The sequence below is a fragment of the Hyperolius riggenbachi genome, chromosome 1 (assembly GCF_040937935.1).
Source record: "Hyperolius riggenbachi isolate aHypRig1 chromosome 1, aHypRig1.pri, whole genome shotgun sequence".
Classification (NCBI taxonomy): Eukaryota; Metazoa; Chordata; class Amphibia; order Anura; family Hyperoliidae; genus Hyperolius; species Hyperolius riggenbachi.
This window is the reverse complement of record NC_090646.1, coordinates 385304627-385327045: the sequence shown is the minus strand read 5'-3', so window position 1 is coordinate 385327045 and position 22419 is coordinate 385304627. Positions and strand designations below refer to the sequence as shown.

Sequence of the window (22419 nt, the reverse complement as noted above, 5' to 3'; positions counted from 1 at the left end):
ACAGCAGCGCGCCCGGCGCTGCTGCTGTGACGATGCAGGGGCCAGGAAAGAGCGGTTCCCCTGGTAACGGCGATGCGCCGTTACCAGGGGAACCGCTCTTTCCTGCCCCCTGCATCGTCACAGCAGCAGCGCCGGGCGCGCTGCTGTGATACACTTACGGAGTCCGCAGGATGAAGAGGGGAACCCGGATTAGAAAGCGGCCGCTGAAGCAGGTAATAGCAGCAGCAGCGGCCGCGGAGGGAGGGGGCGAGCAAGCGGGCGGGCGGGGGGCGCAGACCACCACCCACGACTCGCATACAAGCCGACCCCCCAACTTTTGGCCCCCTTTTTGGGGGTCAAAAATTCGGCTTGTATGCGAGTATATACGGTAGCTTTTAAGTCTAGTGGACAGGGATGAATTCCCATTAGGAAGAGTAGGCACGTGCCCACAGGTGCTGCTATTGGAGGTTCTTTCTTAGGGCCTGTTTCTATATATATCTATTATAGTTGCCCCCAATATAGCTAGTATAGTTGCCCTTAGTGTAGGTAATATAGTTGCTCCCAGTATAGCTAGTACAGTTGCCCACAGTATAGCTAGTATAGTTGCCCCCAATGAAGTTAGTATAGTTGCCCCAGTATAGCTAGTATGGTCGCCCCCAGCCAGTATAGCTAGTATAGTTGCCCCCAGACAGTATAGCTAGTATAGTTGCCCCCAGCCAGTACAGTTAGTATAGTTGCCCCCAGCCAGTATAGCTAGTATAGTTGCCCCCAGCCAGGATAGCTGCCCCCAGTATAGCTAGTATAGTTGCCCCAGCCAGTATAGCTATATAGTTGCCCCAGTATAGTTTCCCCCAGTATGGCTAGTATAGTTGCCCCCAGTATGGCTAGTATAGTTGCCCCCAGTATGGCTAGTATAGTTGCCCCCAGTAAGGTAGTATAGATGCCCCCAGTAAGGTAGTATAGATGCCCCCAGTAAGCTAGTATAGTTGCCCCCAGTGTAGGTGCCCCCAGTATGGCTAGTATAGTTGCCCCCAGTATGGCTAGTATAGTTCCCCCCAGTATGGCTAGTATAGTTGCCCCCAGTAAGCTAGTATAGTTGCCCCCAGTATGGCTAGTATAGTTGCCCCCAGTATGGCTAGTATAGTTGCCCCCAGTATGGCTAGTATAGTTGCCCCCAGTAAGCTAGTATAGTTGCCCCCAGTATGGCTAGTATAGTTGCCCCCAGTATGGCTAGTATAGTTGCCCCCAGTATGGCTAGTATAGTTGCCCCCAGTAAGCTAGTATAGTTGCCCCCAGTATGGCTACTATAGTTGCCCCCAGTATGGCTAGTATAGTTGCCCCCAGTAAGCTAGTATAGTTGCCCCCAGTGTAGGTGCCCCCAGTATGGCTAGTATAGTTGCCCCCAGTAAGCTAGTATAGTTGCCCCCAATGTAGGTGCCCCATGAATGGGAAGCAGGGCTAGATGGAGGGGCTGTGGAGGGGTCCCTCACCTGGGACCCCTCCTTCTGCCTCTCTCTCCCCTCTCCAGCATAGCGGCTACAAGTGCGGGGCGGCCGGAGGCGTACAGATAATTACTCACCTAATCTCCGCGATCCAAGCGTCATGACGTTACAGGTCTCCGCCTCCAATGCCGCCCACTGTGCTTCCGCTAATCAGGAAGCACAGTGGGCGGCATTGAAGACGGAGACCTGTAACGTCATGACGCTGCGTTCCACACTTGGAACGCGGAAATCAGGTGAGTAATTGTCCATACGCCTTCCGGCCGCCCCGCACTTGTCGCCGCTAATTTTTGGAAGGGGAGAGAGAGGCAGAAGGAGAGGTCCCAGGTGAGGGAGGGGGGGGGGATATTTCCCCCCTCCCCACCGCTGCCTCCACAGCCCCTCCTTCTAGCCCTGCTTCCCCCTCCTGCTGTGCTGCTGTGGGGGGTCGTGGCGACACCCCCCTGGGTGTCTGTCACCCGGTGCGCCCCGCCCCCCTGCGCTCTATGGTAGGGACGCCACTGAGCAATGTTGATAGAGTTAAAGCCATACATCTGCCAATAGCCGAGCACCATATAAACTAAATGGTATGCTGATGGTAACAGCAGACCTGAAGAAAAACATGGAAATACTGGCTGATAATAAGTTAACAGAGTAACCAAGCAGCTCAGGGTGACCCAAATCACTAGGAATGTATAGGGGGATAAAAGAAACCAAAAAGCCCTCCTACTTCACCAAGCATAATAAGTTAAGAAATTATATTTGACAACAAGATGCAGCAGCTAAAGCAAATAAAATTCTGGAAAGCTTAAAATGAGAAATACAAAGATGAAACATAAGTTCATTAGTATTTCTGTATAAACCAGTTGTGAGGTTACATCTAGAGTAAGGAATACTGTTTTAACACATCATTACAGAAAGGACATTTATTTCTGAAACAGATAAACGAATTATTCAACGTTTAGATAAACTGAGATTATTTATCTTAGAAAAGAGACAATTTAGGGGTGACCTAACTAACATGTAGTGTATAACTATATCCAGGGGCAATTTAAATGTCTGGGAAGTAAACTCTTCATCCCTAGGTTTATACTATTGTCAAGAGGACAAGAACTGTGCATGGAGGAAAATAGATTCTTCTATCTGTTTAGAAAGAGATACTTCACAGAAAATGTGGTTCAGATGTGGAACATCTTACCAGAGGGAGAAGTTATGGCCAATTCTATACTTGTGTAACGGTAGGGTGTCGCAGCTCAGATGTCTGATTATTTGGTGATCTGCAGAATCACCAATAATGCAGATGCTATACCAGACGATATACGCTGGAGATACTAAGACTGAAGAGATAGAACATCCCGTGGAGCGGGTGATTCAGACAGTACTACAGCCTAGAGATCACCTGAGGGGCAGGTGATTGAGACTGTATTGCAGCCTGAGGGGCAGGAGATACAGACAGTACTGTGACTAATGATCACCTGAGAGGCAGGCGATTCAGACCGTACTGCAGCCTAGGAGCAGGAGGTACAAACAGTACTGCAACTTGAGGAGCAGGCGATTCAGACTCTACTGCAGCCTAGGAGCAGGAGCCACTGGTCACTAGCAAATAACTTCACCAGAGGAGCTGGAGAAGCTAACACCTCACCAGTGGCGAGGGCCCACTGGTGAGTAGAATGGTCAGACAGGCAAGGGTCGGCAACAGGGAGGACAGTATCAGAACAGAATCGTAAGGCAGAAGAGTAATCGGTAATCAGGCAGAGGTTCAGCAACTTTGAGGCAGATAGGCAGAAGTACAGAAGCAGTAAACGAGATCAGAGTCAGAGTTTAGCCAGAGTCATACACAGGTAATCAATACAATATAACAAATTCCTAGTCTAGGTGTGAAGTCCTTGGTTTCAACACCTGGGATCTAGTCTAAGGTCTGAGCGCTAACACAATAAGTATTCACGACAGCAGACAGTGTCTGAATGAAGCCCGGAGGCTTAAGAAGCAGAGGAGTCCTCACTGGCACGCCCCCTGCAGCCAGCCAATCCTAGGCGCCGTGAGGCTCCTCTGACGTCAGCCGGTCAGCTGACAAGCCTCCTCTTTGCATAAAGGTCCCATCTGTGCCGCGCCCGCGCAAGACGGTGACCCCTTGAGAGAACAAACATTCCGTCCTCGGCGTCCTAGACGCCGAGAGGATGGGCAGCGGCATGGAGGCAGCTGCGGCGGCGGTGCTGTTCGCCGCAGCTGCCCCGTTCGTTACAGTACCCCCCCCTCTAGGCGTGGACTCCGAACACGCACCACCCGGCCTATCTGGATGTAACCTATGAAACTCCTCCCTGAGTTCCTCTGCATGCATGCGAGAGAGTGGCACCCAAGATCTCTCTTCAGCACCATACCCTCGCCAGTGAACCAGATACTGCAAAAGAATTACGCACTCGCCAGGAATCCAAGATCTGTTCTATTTTGTACTCGGGCTCTCCATTGACTACCACGGGGGAGGGGAGGAATGGAATCCACATACACAGCAGGTTTTAAAAGTGACACGTGAAACGTCCTACCACCCCTGAAACTGGGTGGGAGCGACACCATGTAAGTAACATTATTCACTTTCCTAGAAACAGGATAGGGCCCTATAAATTTGGGACCCAATTTAACAGAAGGCTGCCTTAGGGACAGATGGCGAGTGGAAATCCACACCAAATCTCCCGGTGCGAATTTCCATTCCACAGAACGTCTTCTGTCAGCTTGTCTTTTCTGAACCGAAAAGGCTTTCCTTAAATTTTCCTTCACCTCTTTCCAGATGTTTTTCATGGTTTCTGACCATTGTTCCAGAGCTGGAAATGGTGACGTCACCACTGGCAGCGGTGAGAATTTGGGTGATCTCCCAGTGACAATCTGGAAGGGAGAAAACTCCGACAATGCAGACCTCAAATTGTGAGAGAACTCAGCGTAGGGTAAAAACTTAACCCAATCGGACTGGGCATCCGCCACGTAACATCTAAGGAATTGTTCAAGGCCCTGGTTTACCCTTTCGGTCTGGCCGTTAGTCTGTGGGTGGTAGCCGGAGGAAAATGACAACCTCATCCCCATTTGATGACAGAAAGTTTTCCAGAAGCGGGAAATGAACTGGACTCCCCTATCAGATACCACATCTTCGGGAATTCCATGCAGTCTGAAGATGTGAAGTATGAAAAGTTCTGCCAGTTAATGTGCGGAGGGGAGTCCATTCAAGGGGATGAAGTGTGCCATCTTACTAAACCTATCGACTACCACCCATATGACCGTTTTACCCTCAGAGGAAGGCAGTTCGCCCACGAAGTCCATGGACACATGTGTCCAAGGTTCCTCAGGCACCGGGAGTGCCTGCAAAGTACCAGCAGGAGCCTGCCTAGACGTCTTGCTCCTGGCACAAACAGTGCAGCTCCCCACAAAGTCTTTACAGTCAGAATTGATTGAGGGCCACCACACACTACGACTTAACAGCTCCTGGGTACAAGCCACCCCAGGGTGACCAGCATTTTTATGAGCATGACATGTCTGTAAGACTTTATATCTAAACTGGAGAGAAACAAAAAGAACCCCCTCCGGTTTTCCTTCAGGGATCTCCTGTTGGAAAGGGGCTAACTCAGATGCCCAGTGTATCCCGATCTCTTCCTCAGAGGGTTCTGGATCCTGCTCAACGGCCTCATGTACCTGTAACTCAGTAGCTGCAAGAGGAACCTTCTCCAGACAGTGAACATGGCAGTATGGAGACCAGCTTATCAACTGTCTGGTACTCCAATCAATATCCGGGGAGTGCTTCTTTAACCATGGCATCCCTAGGATGACGGTGGAAGTGGACATCTCAAGAACCAAAAACTGCATTTGTTCTTTGTGCAAAACCCTAATCTGACACAACAATACAGGAGTCTGAGTGATGGTAACCGGCAGTAGGGAGTCGTCCACAGCCGTAATCTTAACCTGTTGTCCCACAGGAGTTAGAGGAAACCCAAATTGATCAGCGAATTTTTTAGACATGACATTAACCGCGGAACCCGAGTCTATGAAAGCCTGGGTAGTGTGAACCAGGCCCTCCCAAGTGATAGAGCACAGAAGTAACACACATTTATTATTTAGAGGTAAAACTGGATCGCCTAGGGTAGTACCTCCAGCTACTCCTAGGCGATAGAGTTTTCCGCCTTCTTGGGACAGGCAGAAACCATATGCCCTTTGTCGGCGCAATACAAACACAGTTTCTCTGCACGCCTTCTATTTTTCTCGACCTCTGAGAGCTTGGCCTGTCCAATCTGCATTGGCTCGTCAGCGGGTGGAGAGGAAGGCGTAGGAGCTGAGAAAGTACAAGAAGAGAACCTTCCTGGGGCCTTAGCCCGAGTTTGCTTTTGATGGCCAAGGATATGGCCTCATCCAAGGTCCTGGGCTCAGGATGACCCAACATGAGATCAGACACGGCATCAGATAATCCTGATAAAAAACAGTCTAAGAGTGCGTACTGCCCCCACCTGGCTGACACCGCCCATCTCCTGAACTCAGCAGCATAAACTTCAACTGGATTGTGTCCCTGCCTGAGGGTCTTTAACTTCCTTTCATAAGTTACTGCCAAATCAGGATCATCGTAAATTACGGCCATAGCCTTAAATAATTCTGACACTGAAACCAAGGCTTCATGCCCAGTAGGAAGACTATAAGCCCAGGACTGCGAATCTCCAGACAACAATGTCTTAATGAAGGTGACCCTCTGAGCTTCTGTACCAGAAGAGACGGGTCGTAATTCAAAATATGACAAACATCTATGCTTAAAATTACGAAAATCCGAGCGATGCCCTGAAAATTTCTCAGGTGGAGGCACCCTCGGTTCGATCACAGAAGGGGGTGACACTCGTGCATTAGGGTCTAGTAAGCGGTTAACTGACTCAGTTAGTTGCTCAATATGAGTCTGTTGTGCGTTAACCGTCTTGATGAGTTCATTAACGGTAGTGGCTAACACATCAACCCGGTTGCAGAGTGTCTCCATACTTTTTCTGGTCTGCTGTTCTGTAACGGTAGGGTGTCGCATCTCAGATGTCTGATTATTTGGTGATCTGCAGAATCACCAATAATGCAGACGCTATACCTGATTATGTGTGATCTGCAGAATCACCAATAATACCAGTATAGCAACGCAAGGAGCTGAGTGTGTAGTGCTTGGTGTAACCGTAACTTTAATAGTTTGGCGAGACCTCACCAGAGGGGCTGGTGAGGTACTATCGGTATACTGACCGTGTGCGAGACCTCACCGTGGGCTAGAGTATCAACCCCAGCAAGCTGGAGATACTAAGACTGAAAAGATAGAACCTCCCGAGGAGCGGGTGATTCAGACAGTACTACAGCCTAGAGATCACCTGAGGGGCAGGTGATTCAAACTGTATTGCAGCCTGAGGGGCAGGAGATACAGACAGTACTGTGACTAATGATCACCTGAGAGGCAGGCGATTCAGACCGTACTGCAGCCTAGGAGCAGGAGGTACAAACAGTACTGCAACCTGAGGAGCAGGCGATTCAGACTCTACTGCAGCCTAGGAGCAGGAGCCACTGGTCACTAGCAAATAACTTCACCAGAGGAGCTGGAGAAGCTAAAACCTCACCAGTGGCGAGGGCCCACTGGTGAGTAGAATGGTCAGACAGGCAAGGGTCGGCAACAGAGAGGACAGTATCAGAACAGAATCGTGAGGCAGAAGAGTAATCAGTAATCAGGCAGAGGTTCAGCAACTTTGAGGCAGATAGGCAGAAGTACAGAAGCAGTAAACGAGATCAGAGTCAGAGTTTAGCCAGAGTCATACACAGGTAATCAATACAATATAACAATTCCTAGTCTAGGTGTGAAGTCCTTGGTTTCAACACCTGGGATCTAGTCTAAGGTCTGAGCGCTAACACAATAAGTATTCACGACAGCAGACAGTGTCTGAATGAAGCCCGGAGGCTTAAGAAGCAGAGGAGAGCTCACTGGCACGCCACCTGCAGCCAGCCAATCCTGGGCGCCGTGAAGCTCCTCTGACGTCAGCCGATCAGCAGGTCAGCTGACGCGCCTCCTCTTTGCATAAATGTCCCGTCTGTGCGCGCGCCCGCGCGAGACGGTGACCCCTTGAGAGAACAAACATTCCGTCCTCAGCGTCCTAGACGCAGAGAGGACGGGCAGCGGCATGGAGGCAGCTGCGGTGGCGGTGCTGTTCGCCGCAGCTGCCCCGTTCGTTACAACTTGCATTTGAATTGAGCTTGGAAGCTTTTTTGCTTTGAAGAGCATCCATGATCCAAGCAAGGAGACCCCTTTTGCCCTTGTGGCTTATCTTTCCTATTGATTTGAGACAAAAAATAGGACTTGATGGTCGTACCTTTTTCGACCTAGATTACTATGCAATCTTATTAGTCTAGGGCCCATATGTAATTCACTTTGGGCCATATGCAATTAACTTTTCTCCTAAGTTTTCTCCCTGGAGATAATTTTTCATATTTGATTTAGAATAACTTTTCAGGACTTTGCAAAGGAAAAAGTACCAAAAAGTTGGTGAAAAAGTACAATCAAAATATTTTGAGTCTTTTTTGCTGGCTGGTGGGTTAAAAAACATTTTAATGACAATTTTGAAAATAGCACCTTGGAGAAAACTCAGGAGAAAAAAGTAATTGCATATGGGCCTTTTTCTCTTGAGTTATCTCCTAGGAGATAATTTTAATCTTCTCTTTAGAATAACTTTTCAGCATTTAACAATTTAAAAAATACCCAAATGTTGGGGAAAAAGCACTATCAAAATTATTTTTAGCATTTTCTTGCTTGCTGGTGGTTTAAAATGCATTTTATGACAAGGTTTAAAAATATTACCTAGGAGAAAACTTAGGAGAAAAAGTTAATTGCATATGGGACTCTGACTAAGTACACCTACGGTGTTCAATAGCATCATCAAGTACTGTATGAAGCAACAGCTTTTACAGATTATATCCTTTCAAAAAAGTGGAAGTGAATCTTACTACCAACTTATATTTAGCAAATATAATGCCTACACACCTCACACATGCTGTAAAATAATTTATCTGTCATACTGTCCACAGGGCCGGCCCTAGACTTTTTGCCGCCTGAGGCAAATTTTGAAAAAATTATTGCTGCCGCCGCCCCCCCGTGGGGGAGGGGGGGCCGCCGCTGCCGAGCTGGAGGGGTAGCGGGCAGGGCGGGGGTATTGGGCCAAGCGGCGGGGAGGGGGGTCGGAACCCCCCCTCCCTCGCCTGGGTCCCCCGTCCTCCGCTCCCCTCCAGCCTTAAATCCATCAGAAGCGCAACTCTCGTAGGAGGCAGTGGGCGGGGAAGACTCACCTCTTCCTCGCTCGATCCAGCGTGCGCTCCACTGACGTCCCTTCCTGCAGCGCCGTCCATTTACAATACAGTGGGCGGCGTCGCAGGAAGTGACGTCAGTGGAGCGCACGCTGGATCGAGCGAGGAAGAGGTGAGTCTTCCCCGCCCACTGCCTCTTACGAGAGTTGCGCTTCTGATGGATTTAAGGCTGGAGGGGAGCGGAGGACGGGGGACCCAGGCGAGGGAGGGGGGGGTCCGACCCCCCTCCCCGCCGCTAGGCCCAATACCCCCGTCCTGCCCGCTACCCCTCCAGCTGGGCGGCCGGCTCCTCGCACCCTCCGACGGGCGGATGCCGCCCCTAGAAATTTGCCGCCTGAGGCAAAAGTTTCACCCCGCCTCATGAGCGGGCCGGCCCTGACTGTCCAGGTTGATTAGCATAAAATGTCTGACAGCATCCTGTACAGTCTTCCAATTAATATCCATATGGTTTCTGTAACGATCGGTGTCAGCAACCAGAGAGAGAATCTGATCCTTGGCGATTCGCAGTATCCCCAAGAATACAGATATACCCGATTATTGAGGATCTGCGGAATGGTCAATAATCAGATATGTCTAACCTCTAGACACCTGAGAGAGTGTAAGTGTTTGGTGCAACAGTAACAACTCTGAGTGAAGACCACCAGAGGAGCTGGCGGCCTAAGACTCCTGAGGAATTCACCCCTAACTGTGGGTGATATTCCTGTAGCCTGTGGATCCCTGAGCGAGGGACCGAGCTTGGGGTTGCAGGAAGCCCTGCTGCTGATATAAGGTCTTGCCCTGAACTGGGCTAACGTAATACAGTAGTAGCACAATCTTAGTCTTGGGTGTGAGGTCCGTAGTCACAACACCCTGTAACTAGCCTGGAGCATAACATAAATGATAATACAATTCCCTAGTCTTGGGTGTGAGGTCCGTGATCATCAACACCCTGGAACTAGTCTGGAGTATAACATAAATGATAATACAATTCCCTAGTCTTTGGTGTGAGGTCCGTGATCATCAACACCCTGGAACTAGTCTGGAGTATAACATAAATGATAATATAATTCCCTAGTCTTTGGTGTGAGGTCCGTGATCATCAACACCCTGGAACTAGTCTGGAACATAACATAAAGACAATACAGTTCCCTAGTCTTGGGTGTGAGGGCCTTGATCTCAACACCCTGGAACTATGCTAGAGAAAACACAGAAGATACACAGTATTCCTAGTCTGGGGTGTGAGGGCCTTGATCTCAACACCCTGGAACTGGTCTAACAAATAATACAATTAAATTAGTATTTTAAGCTATCAACAGAATCTGGCTAAGTGTGAATTCCCAGGTCCACCTAGTTCAAACACACTGTAAGGATCTGACTATGGTCTGAGTGCCTTCACGTAAGTGTTAGCAATGGCAGACAACCAGCAACTGACAAGCAGCAGAATATATAGTAGCTGGACTCTGCCGCCCCGCCCGATCCACTCAGCCAATCATGAGTCCTGCAGGAATCAGCTGATCTTCCTGATCAGCTGACACTTCCCCTGCTTGTATAAAGGTCCTGAGTTCAGGCCCGCGCGCGCGTAGCTCTCCATCTGCCTATGTGCACTTACAGACCCAGCCACACCAAGCGCACGCTGCCGCATGCAAACCGCCGCGTTGGACGCGGAAACAGCCGCTTTGCTGTCAGGACATGCGGCGGCCTTTCCGCATTCCACCATACTACCAGACGCGTGTCTATGCGTGCAAACCGCTGCGTTGGACGCGGAGTCAGCCGCCTTGCTCTTGACACACGCGGCGGCTTTTCCGCTGAACAAGAGAAAAGGGTGACAGAGATTATTAACATTTTCAAACGACGCCTGGAGATTTTTTTTTTGTTTTGTAACGGTGCTTGTGATGATTTAAGTTTACAAAATGCGCCTGTGATGAATAACGTTTACAAAAATACTAAACATATTTATCGTATTTAACTAAAACATTGTTTAAAATTTTATCCCTTACTGTTTGTAAAGCATTATTATTCACAAAATAAAGCGATCAGTACGTAACCTGTAATATATTTTTTACAGTCGTTATTTGTAAAACATTATTCTCCACACAATAAATTGATCACTAAGGGGGGGGGGGGGGGGGGGGTTAGGGTGAGGCACCACCAGGGGGGTCTTAGGGTTAGGCACCACCAGGGGAGATTTAGGGTTAGGCACCACCAGGGGGGTCTTAGGGTTAGGCACCACCAGGGGGGTCTTAGGGTTAGGCACCACCAGGGGGGATTTAGGGTTAGGCACCATCAGGAGAGATTTAGGGTAAGGCACCACTAGGGGGGGGGGGGGTCTTAGGGTTAGGCACCACCAGGGGGGTCTTACGGTTAGGCACCACCAGGGGGGATTTAGGGTTAGGCACCACCAGGGGGGTCTTAGGGTTAGGCATCACCGGGGGGGGTCTTAGGGTTAGGCACCACCAGGGGAGATTTGATGTTAGGCACCACCAGGGGGCTCTTAGGGTTAGGCACCACCAGAGGGGTCTTAGGGTTAGGCATCACCAGGGGGGTCTTAGGGTTAGGCACCACCATGGGGTCTAAGGGTTAGGGATAGGTACAGGTAGGGTTCTGTGTAATAGTGGAGTTAGGTTTAGTTGTAGTGAAATGTTAGTAATATTTACTAATGTTTTACAATAGTTATTGCGAACACACTTATATTTTTTTTTTCATCGTTATAAACAATATTTTCAGATTTTATTATATGAACAAACAATAAATGAAGGTTATTCACAATAATATGCAATTATAATGATTAAACATATATTATGTTTTTTTTTAACAAACGTAATTATAAGTTTCAGTTTTAAAACAGGGAAGATTATTGTTTTCACAATTTGCGAATTCATACACATTATTAAATGTTTTTTAATTTGTAAAACATTATTTGTAAACGAAATACAACACAATATTTTTATAAATGCTATTAAACATGGACATTACCTTGCACATTCAGTTGTAACTGACAGCTGCTGATAGATAACTGACAGCAACTGGTCTATTTCAGTTTTAACAAAAATCTTGTCAGAACTGGAAGGGATCACTGTAAGAAGAAAATGGTGAGCTTCTGAGAGGAACTGACGGTGTGGTAAGTATGTAATATTCATTTGCAGCTATGTCATGTGTTTATTTTTAATAATTTTACTCGCTTCAGGTTCCCTTTAAGCCCAGGGCCCTCAAGCGGTTAAACAGAAGATGAAAAATGATCTCTTATGAGGAGAAAAAGTGAATTGGATCAGGTCCTATAAGTCAAAGGACACAATTCACTAAGCTTTTCTCCTATCGGTAACAAGTATTCGAAGTCATAGCCTTGCAATAAATCATTAAGTGAGGAATTATAAGATGGCATCAGCTGTCCTTAAGAGTGTATTAAGGACTGCACTGCAAAGGTTAGTGAAACAGTAAACTTCAACTCTGGGTCAAGTGACCTAACAAAATGAGAGGCCTAGAAAGATACAAAAAATGGAGCCTACTTTGGAGCAAGATCAGCTCCAAAAAAAACATTCAACAAATATACTGTAATGTGCGAAAGCACAATTTCCATAGTTGGTATCAGCTTGCCAGAACCATTCATAATCTATCCAACTTTCTAAGTTCTTCCAGTTATAAAAATCTTTCCCACCGTGCCTCCTAAATTCCCAGTGCTCATGGTGTGTCTTACTATCCCAGTGCCCAAACAAAAGGTGCTCCAGATTATGAGTTTCTTCAACAGTGTGTTCCCAGTTGTGAAAAGTCCCTTTGCAATGTTTTCTGATCCTTTCAGTGACCAATTTGACCAAACTATGAATGTTAATGAAGGCTGTGACTGCATGCTGATAACTGACAGAGTCTGTGATGACAGGATGGCCATAGTATGACTACTAGCAGAACTCATTGCAACACTGTGACCACTGACAGTTGCTTTGCTCAAACCATAGCCACTGACAGCGATTGTGATAACAGTTTGACTACTGACCCACTTTGAGCCCTGACAGATACTGTGAGAGACTATGATCACACTGTAACCACTGATAGATTGTGACCACACAGTATCTGAACTTACAAAGACTGTAACTACACTTTTGCAATTCGCAGAGTATCTGATTGCACTGTTATCACACTGACAGAAACTGTGACTGCAGCTTGACTAGTGACAAAACGTTAACTCTCACTGTTGCTTCCTGCACTGTTCTAGTACTTACCAGGCTGTTTTACCAGGCTGCATGACTCTTGGTGAGGGTGTAATTTTTTCTGTACCTCCTCCATAGAGTTGCTGTCTAGTCAATAAGGATGCTGATCTTCTTGTGATTGGACGGTGGGTCTGAAGAAGAGGGGTTATGTAAGATAGGGTTCCAGGAGATGGGGAAAGGAGGAATGGGTGCAGTCTTCATTTCTCTAGTCAGCACTAGGGTTGGCCAATGAGATGCAAATTCCAAGTTCATACAGGATCATGCAAAATATGTACTGTATCTGAATGGACCAATCAAATCTTATTTTGGCATTTGACTGGTCCATTTTCAAGATGCATACATTTCCATAGTCCTACATCAACTCTGATCTATTTGAATTTCATTGACCATACCCCGCCGTCAGCACATTCCCCTTAACACCTCTCTTTATTTCTATGCACAATAAGATCTATTTTTCTTATATCCCTTGAGTGCATCGGTGTCCTTATAAAATTACAGCAGTGCTAATGAACTGTGCAGTAGTGCAATAGGATTTTATTTGTTGCTTCATAAATATCTAGCTAACAAATGAACAGCATCAAGGAATCCCACTAACCTTACTAAAACTTCTTTGGATGATTCCCACTAAACAGGATTGGCAAAACTCAGTTATTACAAACTAAATAAAATATGTAAGCTTTCAAACATCCCATCTGTATGTACTTCTTCAACATTAAATAATGCATGGATATGGACTTGGTCCTCCTTGCTATAACAGCTGCTGTTCTGCTTGCAAGGCTTCGCGTTGTTCATATTCACACACAAGAGCATCAATGAGGTCAGCCGCTGATATTGATCAGTGGGTTCAGGCTTGTAGTCAGTATTTCTCATCAGTTATGTCAGTTTAGTGATGCACACCACTTGGTACAGCCAATAAACTCAAGGTTGCTTTGACCGAGGTGTTGGACCACATTACATAATCCAGTAATATCCAATAATGTTAGCACTCCAATAACTTGAATAATGTTAGCACTCCAATAACTTTAAAGTGCTGCAATAATTCTATGAATATAAGCATTTCATATCATTTGTGAGGTGTGAGGTGTGCTTCAGGTCTGGACTGTGTGCAGGCCAGTAAAGTTCTTCTAAATCAGATTCAGTAAACCACTGGTTTATAGATGATGGTTTGCATGTGGGGCATTGTAATGGGTACATGTAAAAAAGGGTGCCGGATGTAGCCAATAAACATGATTTAGTTTGTAAAAGGGTGCCTGTTGTAGCCGATGAGCGTGATTTAAGCATGCTTACTCAGGGTCTATGGCTAAAAGTATTAGAGGCAGAGCATCAGCAGGACTGCCAGGTAATTGGCATTGTTATAAAGGAAACAAATATGGCAGCCTCCACATCCCTGTCCCTTCAGGTGAAAAGAGCAACTTTTGAGTGCAGAAAATAGATGAATAGGGCAATAAATAGTTAATGATTGTGGCTCTGAAAACAATAAAAGTCTTTGTCATTCAGCTGTGACAAAAAAATTGAACACACTTTTTCAACTTTTTAACAAAATGAAACTGTGGAATTCTAAATAAAAAATTCCTATTTAGGAGTAGGCATATAGATAAAATTGTTTATCAAGCCTGTTTATTTTCAAATCAGGTTTGCTTAAAATGTACTGAGTTTTCCAGTATAACTTATTCTACTGCATGAAACAAAGAAAATACCGCTCCACTCACAGGAAGGAGACAGTGCTGGAACAGGGACTGCCCAGCCCAGAACACAATGTCAAGTAAGTGGATTCCGCACAATGTCTCCACAATCCAAAGTTTATTCAGGACGTATCCCAATCAGATAAAAAGAGTACTTAGACTGACATGTTTCGAACCTGCACGGTTCTAAGCAGCCCATACACTCAGCCGATTTTCTGGCCGACCGATCGATCCCGATCGATCGATCAATCGATTGCAAATCGGTTGGCCAATCGACCGATCGACGGGCGATTTCGATCGATTTCGATGGATTTCCATCGAACTTGCAGGGTGGAAAATTTAGGTCGATCTGATGAGATTGCTTATCAGTTTGCATTGGCCTTAATGGAAATCTGATGGCAAAAAAATGCCATCAGATCGAATTTCAATAGATTTCAAACTGAAATCTATTGGAATTCTATCCTGGTAAAAAATGTTCTAAAAACGCATCAGATAGATCATCAGATGCATTTCTTATCTATCTGCTGCCAATCTGACGAGTGTATGGGCACCTTTAATCATAGCCCATGATTAAGAACCGTGCAGGTTCGAAACATGTCGTCTAAGTACTATTTTTATCTGATTGGGATACGTCCTGAGTAAACTTTGGATTGTGGAGACAATGTGCAGATACCACTTACTTGACATTATTCTACTGCAGCTTTTTGTCTCATGAAATTGCATAGTTGGCTGTATGTTTGATTGTATGCACCTGTTTGTAAGGATCATAGCTGAAATAGCTAAAGACAGAGATACCGTAGATGAAAGTGCAGTAGGTCCCTAGGCAAGAGAGCAGTTTTTATCCACCGTTGATAGTCACCTGGAATGTTTTGGTAAGGTTTGGTGGGGCTAATATAAACCAGGCCCCTGGTATCTCTTCAGGCCCTGGGCAACTGCCAATGATTATGATCCTGCTCTGGCTAAATTTATTTATTAGCGGGGCATGTATATTTATGACATGTAGTATTAATGTATATTGGCATAAGCAATATCATGGTGGCGTAGTGGATAGAATGCTTGCCTTGTAGTGCTGGGTCCACGGGTCGAATTCCAGCCAAGGCACTATCTGCATGGAGTTTGTATGTTCTCCCTGAGTGTGGGTTTTGCCCGGGCACTCCAGTTTCCTACCACATCCTAAAAACACACACATAAGTTAATTGGCATCCCCTTAAATGGGCTCTAGACTTCGATGGACATATAGTAGGGATTAGACTGAGCTCCTCTGAGGGACAGTTATATTCTGCAGTGCACTATATAAATATTAAAGCGGAATATAACCCAGCATTTCAACTTTGCTCTAAAACATTATTTACAGCATATTATATGCAACCAGCATTTTTTTTTTTTACTAGACCAGCATTGGAAGGGTTACGCACAGAGTTTTAAAGTTACGTGGAGAGAAATGCAGAAGCATCCGAAGTTTAGATAGATACATTTATGTAAACACAATGTAACAAGTGAGGAATGTGACTCACTCTCTCTGGCTGTCCTCCAGCTCCTGCACAGTCAGAGAGTGTGTCAAATTCACCACTTGTTACATTATGTTTACTTAAATGTATCTATCTAAACTTCGGATGCATCTGCATTTCTCTCCACTGAACTTTAAAGCTCTGTGTGTAACCCTTCCAATGCTGGTCTAGTAAAAAAAAAATGCTGGTTGCATATAATATGCTGTAAATAATGTTTTAGAACAAAGTTGAAATGCTGAGTTATATTCCGCTTTAAATAACAGTAATAATAATATCATCATCTGTGTGTTCCAGATTAAAATCAAGATGCATATGAGATGTGCAAAAAGAGCCTTACAGAAACAAATGTCACTAAAATAATGTGACACATGCTGGTACTGGGAGAGTGAAGATGATCCTATTCATTTAGTCCGTGACCTGAAATTTGTGTTACAGTATATAAATCAGGGGGCATTTGCTTGCATTGGAGGCTTCACACAGAGGGGTGCTGCTACATAGCAGAATTCTAGCTTGACGCAAGCAAATAAATTGGCCATACAATGTTACGTTTTGCCTAAATGATTGTGCTTGAGTAGTGTTTGATTGCCTCTCCATTCCCATTGTACTGAGCGGTCATGAAGCAATCAGCCTTGCTCATAATCAGGTGAATTGTTCTCCTACATACTTATCTTAGCGTATACACACTGCTCTGCGGTTATGCAAGTCAGACCTACAAAGAAAAATTCATGCTCTGTGAATCTCAAAAACGTTTTATAACCTTTTCATTTATAATCAAAGAAAAAAATGAAAAAACATTTCTGAATTTTTATAAATTTTTTCACCACTACCATACAGTCCCTGCTGATGTAATGCTTCTGTGGAAGTTAAAGGGAACCTGAATCGAGAGGCTGCCATGTTTATTTCCTTTTAAACAATACCGGTTTCCTGGCAGCCCTGCTGATCTCTTTGGCTGCAGTAGTGTCTGAATCACACACCTGAAACAAGCTTTCAGCTAATCCAGTCAGACTTTAGTCAGAAGCATTTGATCTGCACGCTTGTTTAGGGTCTATGGTTAAAAGTATTAGATCAGAGGATCACCAGGACCACCAGGCTACAGATATTGCTTAAAATCAAATACAATTACAGCCTCCATATCCCTCTCTCTTCAAGTCTCCTTTAAAGGATACCCAAGGTGACATGTGACATGATGAGATGGACATGTGTATGTACAGTGCCTAGCACACAAATAACTATGCTGTGTTCCTTTTTTTCTTTCTCTCCCTGAAAGAGTTAAACATCAGGTATGAAAGTGTCAGTTCCTGTCCGAGTCAGGACTGGGTCAGACTACAGTGTGACCCTCACTGATAAGATATTACAACTATAAACTATAAAACACTTTCCTAGCAGAAAATGGCTTCTGAGAGCAGGAAAGAGATAAAAGGGGTAAATAGTTCACAGATTTTAGCTCTGGCATACTTCAATGAATGTGTCATTGAGCAAAAACAATAAAACAGTAACAACTGAATAAGTAGATTTAAATATAAAATAAAACCGTGGAATATCTTAAAAAGTCATTGTTAGGAGAAGGAGGATAGATAAAATTATTTATTTTCACCTCGGGTGTCCTTTAAGTTTATAACCTATATTGCAATGTAGGACTCCACCACTCATCATCCCCCAACATGGTTACAATAAGTTTGCAGTATGCTCTGAAATACAAACTGTTCACTTACAGCCAGAATGGCACAGAGTCTTGCAGAATGGTTATGTTTATTCTCTGCACACTTAATTCTCGTACATACACTAGATTAAACTCTGGCCAATTACAACCATCTCTGCAAAGAATCTAGTGAGTGTAAAGTGTTCCCTGAATGCCTTAGGGCCCTTTCACACCAGAGGGATTTTTCGGCGTTTTAACGCCACGGCCGAAGTTGGCGTTTTGCTAGGTAAAAGAAAGTCCATAGACTTTCATTTTACCTTTCACATCTAACTCGGCGTTTTGGAGCGTTGCGTTTCAACGCTCCCAGGAGCTTTTTCAGGGCTGTTAACAGCCGAAGTTGGCTGTTGGCGTTTCAATGATAGTCAATGGAAAACGCCAACTTCAGTGTTTTCAAAGCCTTTTCAAAGCGTTTTACAGCTATCTTGTTCACTTATTTTTATAGAAGAAAAAAAAAAGGATGTTTTCATATGGGCTGTAAAACTCTTTCAAAAGGCTTTGAAAACGCTTTGAAAACGCTATGTATTGGCGTTAAGCAAAAGGCTGACTTTCAGCCTTTTCTACCGCAGCCTCTAGTGTGAAAGAGCCCTTAGGGTCATAGGTGAGTTTGGCAGATCAACCCAACAGTATGCTGGCCATGTGCATTGTTCTCCCATCACCCGCTCTGTGAGGCAGGACTTTTTGGCGCCTGCCGTGCTGCATAGTGCCGAAGCTTGACGCGGCTATAGCAGTAATGCTATAGTCTGGACCCCACGCATGAGTAAATCGGGGATCCAGCAATTGCCGGACCCCGAATAACTTCTCCCTCCGACTTGCTACGACTAGTAGGGGGAACAACATTTAGCGGCACCCTGAATTTATGTGGCAGCAGAGTGAGCCTCTCTGTGATGCTCCTCGAGCACCACTCCATCCCATACCCCCCCCCCCCCCCCCCACACCACACCCCCTCCCCCCACACACACACACACACCAACAGAACAAGTCCCTTTAGCCTATAGGCTAGAGAATCATAAAGTGTCTGAACAGCCTTGGTGGGCTATTGTTATCTGTGCAATGCAAATTATATGGGAAATTAAAATGCAGTTGTTGCAGTCTTTTCTTGCATACACAATATAATTTTGTAAATGAAGAAGAAACAGGCCTGGAGACACCTGGTGTGATTTAGTAGCCTTGCATTTGGGAAAACTGGTTAAGCCCAATAATCCCTGGATGGTTTGTTTCTAAATTTGTCTTTATATGCAGATCAGTGAGAGCAGGTAAGCAGCCCCATAGGAGCTGTGTAGCTGCAGTCACACTAATTGCAGCACTGAGCAAACGTCAATTCATCAGCCAGCCTCTTCAAGTAAATAAGCCATATATGGCTAGACTCCCATACACCCTTCTTATAACCTTCCTATGAGAATGCAAGCATAAATGAGACAAATGTATTAGCTGCAATCATATTTATTGACACATTTTATTACACTATGCTGTCTTGATTATCGTGTGTTATGGTGATCACATGCCTCCCAAAGTGACCATGTAACTCCTGGGTGTTGCTACAAGTTCTTTCCATAGCAATCAACACATTCCTTCTCTAGACAGTAAGCTAAGGTCACGCGTTATAAGCAAATAGAATGCGTAATGATGCTTAGGTTGTTCACAAGCTGACACCTCCCACAGGTTCTGCTGTGTGTGGAAAAGATGGAGATTCTGCTCTGACCTTCACTTCTCCTTACCTTCAGTTCTCTACCAATATCACTTTCACTGTCACCTTCTCTGTGCAACAGCCTCAACCTATCCTCCTTTCATTGTATCAGTGGCTTCCATAAGAAAGCACAGCTCACTCATGCCAGGTCACTAAAAAAAGTAGAAATATGGGATCTGCTATTTTTTTAAGATGCCCTCTGTCACGGAACAGCCGTGAGAAACGAAAACGCACCCGCAATCAGTTTCCTGCCTCAATTGCCGTTGCGCTGCCAAATCAGAATCTCATGTCTGTGGATACCAGCCTGGAGGGTCTCTGCTGTCTTCATAAGAGCAGCAGAGTTCTTTTTATGAAACCTGGTGCCTGTGACCCGTTAGCCAGAGGTGTAAACTCAAAGCTTGTCCAAGCTAATTTCACATTCAGATGTTAATTAAAGGAACCAAAAGGTCCTTTTCATACAGGGAGATCCCCAGGAAGCTAGTCACAGCTTGACACCAGACAGCCTGGCTGCAGCCTCACCAGGAAGAAATGAATGTATTATATAATTTTTTTGTTTATTTACAATATACAGTAAATAGGGTAGTTATGAGAGCGGTATCATTGGATCCGTAGGGTCATGCTGAATCTCTTGATACCAGTCGAGAGGGGCCCGGGGCCCCTACAACCCAGGTATGAATTTTCTCAGGAACCTGACCCGCTGCACTAGCCATGTCTGATGTCATATTAATCTGTATTTTCCGACAAGTATGAATCTGTTATCCCCCTAAAAATGACATGTATCGTTCATGAGTTACGGCAGTTTATACGTTTAGCCCTAAAATCTTTCAGAGGGAATGAACTGTCATTGGTGGGTAACTCAGAGGGGGCCGGCATTGCCACACCCCCAAACCAGCTTCATCAAAAGCACATGGCCGGCAGGCGGGCCCTCATTCCTCCATTTTTCCACCTTCATGAACACACGGCCACCGTGAGGAACAAGTGGTGGCCATTTTGCTTGAACTTAGCTGAAACAAAGAACTTTCCAGAACTTGGAACCAAAGACTTGATGATTTTCCCACAAAAGGACATTTTCCATGAAACTAAGTATTTTTTCTCCCTTTCTTTTATTTTTCATACTGGCTATTACTGTTTTAATAATTGTTGATTTTAATAATTGTCTGTATATATTAATTATTTATATTGCCGTGAATAAACCACTTTATCCAAGTCAGTCACTGTTCCGCTACCCTGCTTCGCAGCCGCACAAACTGAACCAGACTTCTGAAGAGACGCTACTATTGTATTGTTGCTAGCTAGACAGAATACAGCGTGTTTTAACCGTTTTTATTTGTAGATCTAGGTTCAGACAGTCAGCGGGCTCCTCTGTCCCATGGTAACAGAGGCGGTGGCAGTTATACCCTGAACTAGTGTGTAAAGTTGTAATTACGGTACCTCACAGGCTCCCTTCTGGTTTGTCTGCGGCCAATTCCCAACGGTTCCTACGCATTGACTGCGACCAGAGTTTGCACGATCTGTGCGCTGGCACCGTTTGGAAGGCATTTCGCAGTCTGACCACTAGGGCTCCTGTGACACCCTCCCTGGGGCTGTTATTCTTCACTACTCATTGAACCCCTGACCTGGAATTAGCATATACTATACAAGGGCCCTGACCCTCACTGGCTGTATACATGTTCTGAATCAACACATCATTGTGCAGTGAAGAATAGTGATTCACTGACTCAGTGCACACTTTTCGTTATGCCTTTTAAATGAGAGCTCCATAAACTGTAATTGGATTGGTTGTTTAGTAGGAATAATATTTGTTATCTATGCCTTTTAAAAATATTTGTCCTTCTGAAGCCATGCGCTGCAGAGGTTTTATACACTTTCTCTAGCCAGTTAGCTGACTCAGATATATGAGTCAGGAGATGAGCAGAGAAACAGACAACATACAGATTTGCTTTACAACTCCAGGGACAATAGTTATCTGTAAACACAATGCAATGCATGGCAGATGCTGGTTATTAGTGTTAACAAAGCAGAATAGGGTGTGAAATCATGTATAAGCACCAATAGGTACAGTAAGTACCCACTGTGGCTGATAATTAAGCTAGTGCCAAAAGTGGTTTTGTGCGCAAGATTCCCCCTTACCTTACTCTCTTCAATAATGACTTCAAAGAGGCACCATAGTGACAAATAATACAGCGTAGTAAATTAGTCAATATACCCACCTTTACATTAATTATCCTGGTTTGAGCATCAGAAACACTTCCAATATCTACATTTTGCTGTATGTATGTAGTCCTGCTGTGCCAGTGATGTCACAGCCTAGGTTGTTTAGATATGCGGAATTCTCTTCCCAGTGCTCTCTGGGAGACCGGGTATTATTTCTGCTGGCTTCAGATTACACAGTAAAGAAACATTCAGCGCTAATACACCTTTCAGCAGTAAAGATGAGCAGAAGAAAAAACCAATGTGAACAAGAAGTGCAGCAAGAGAACATATGCACTTCTCAATCACTTTTCTTTGATAATATTTGATAGGAAGAGAGTTCTTGGTATGAGAACCTGCTTCATTTCTTTATCTACCCAAAACTCAATAATAATAAGTGCATCAGAGAGCTAATAAATTGTGAACATATAAAATGATATTGGCTTGAGTTTCATCTATTTTTTTCCTCGTCTTCATGGATATGCATAAGTGCGTACACATCATCTGACCTATTCTAGTAGGGTGCAAATTGTAACTAAAGCAGTATATCACATTTGAGTCAGATTAGTGACGTGTGTATTTTGTTTCCTGATTTATTTTACTGTGCTTCGCCCATAAATAAAGAAGCCCAAATGTGTTTCTTGTGTTCATATGCATCAGTGGGAACATCGTAGGTGCTGTGTGAT

General features: G+C 45.0%; 1 protein-coding gene across 4 annotated transcripts in view; it reads left to right on the top strand.

The window, feature by feature from the left end:
• The window catches only part of SLC24A2 (solute carrier family 24 member 2), a 259384-nt gene that overhangs the window by 208131 nt on the left and 28834 nt on the right, over window positions 1–22419 (top strand). The gene's annotated exons all lie outside the window — the stretch shown is intronic.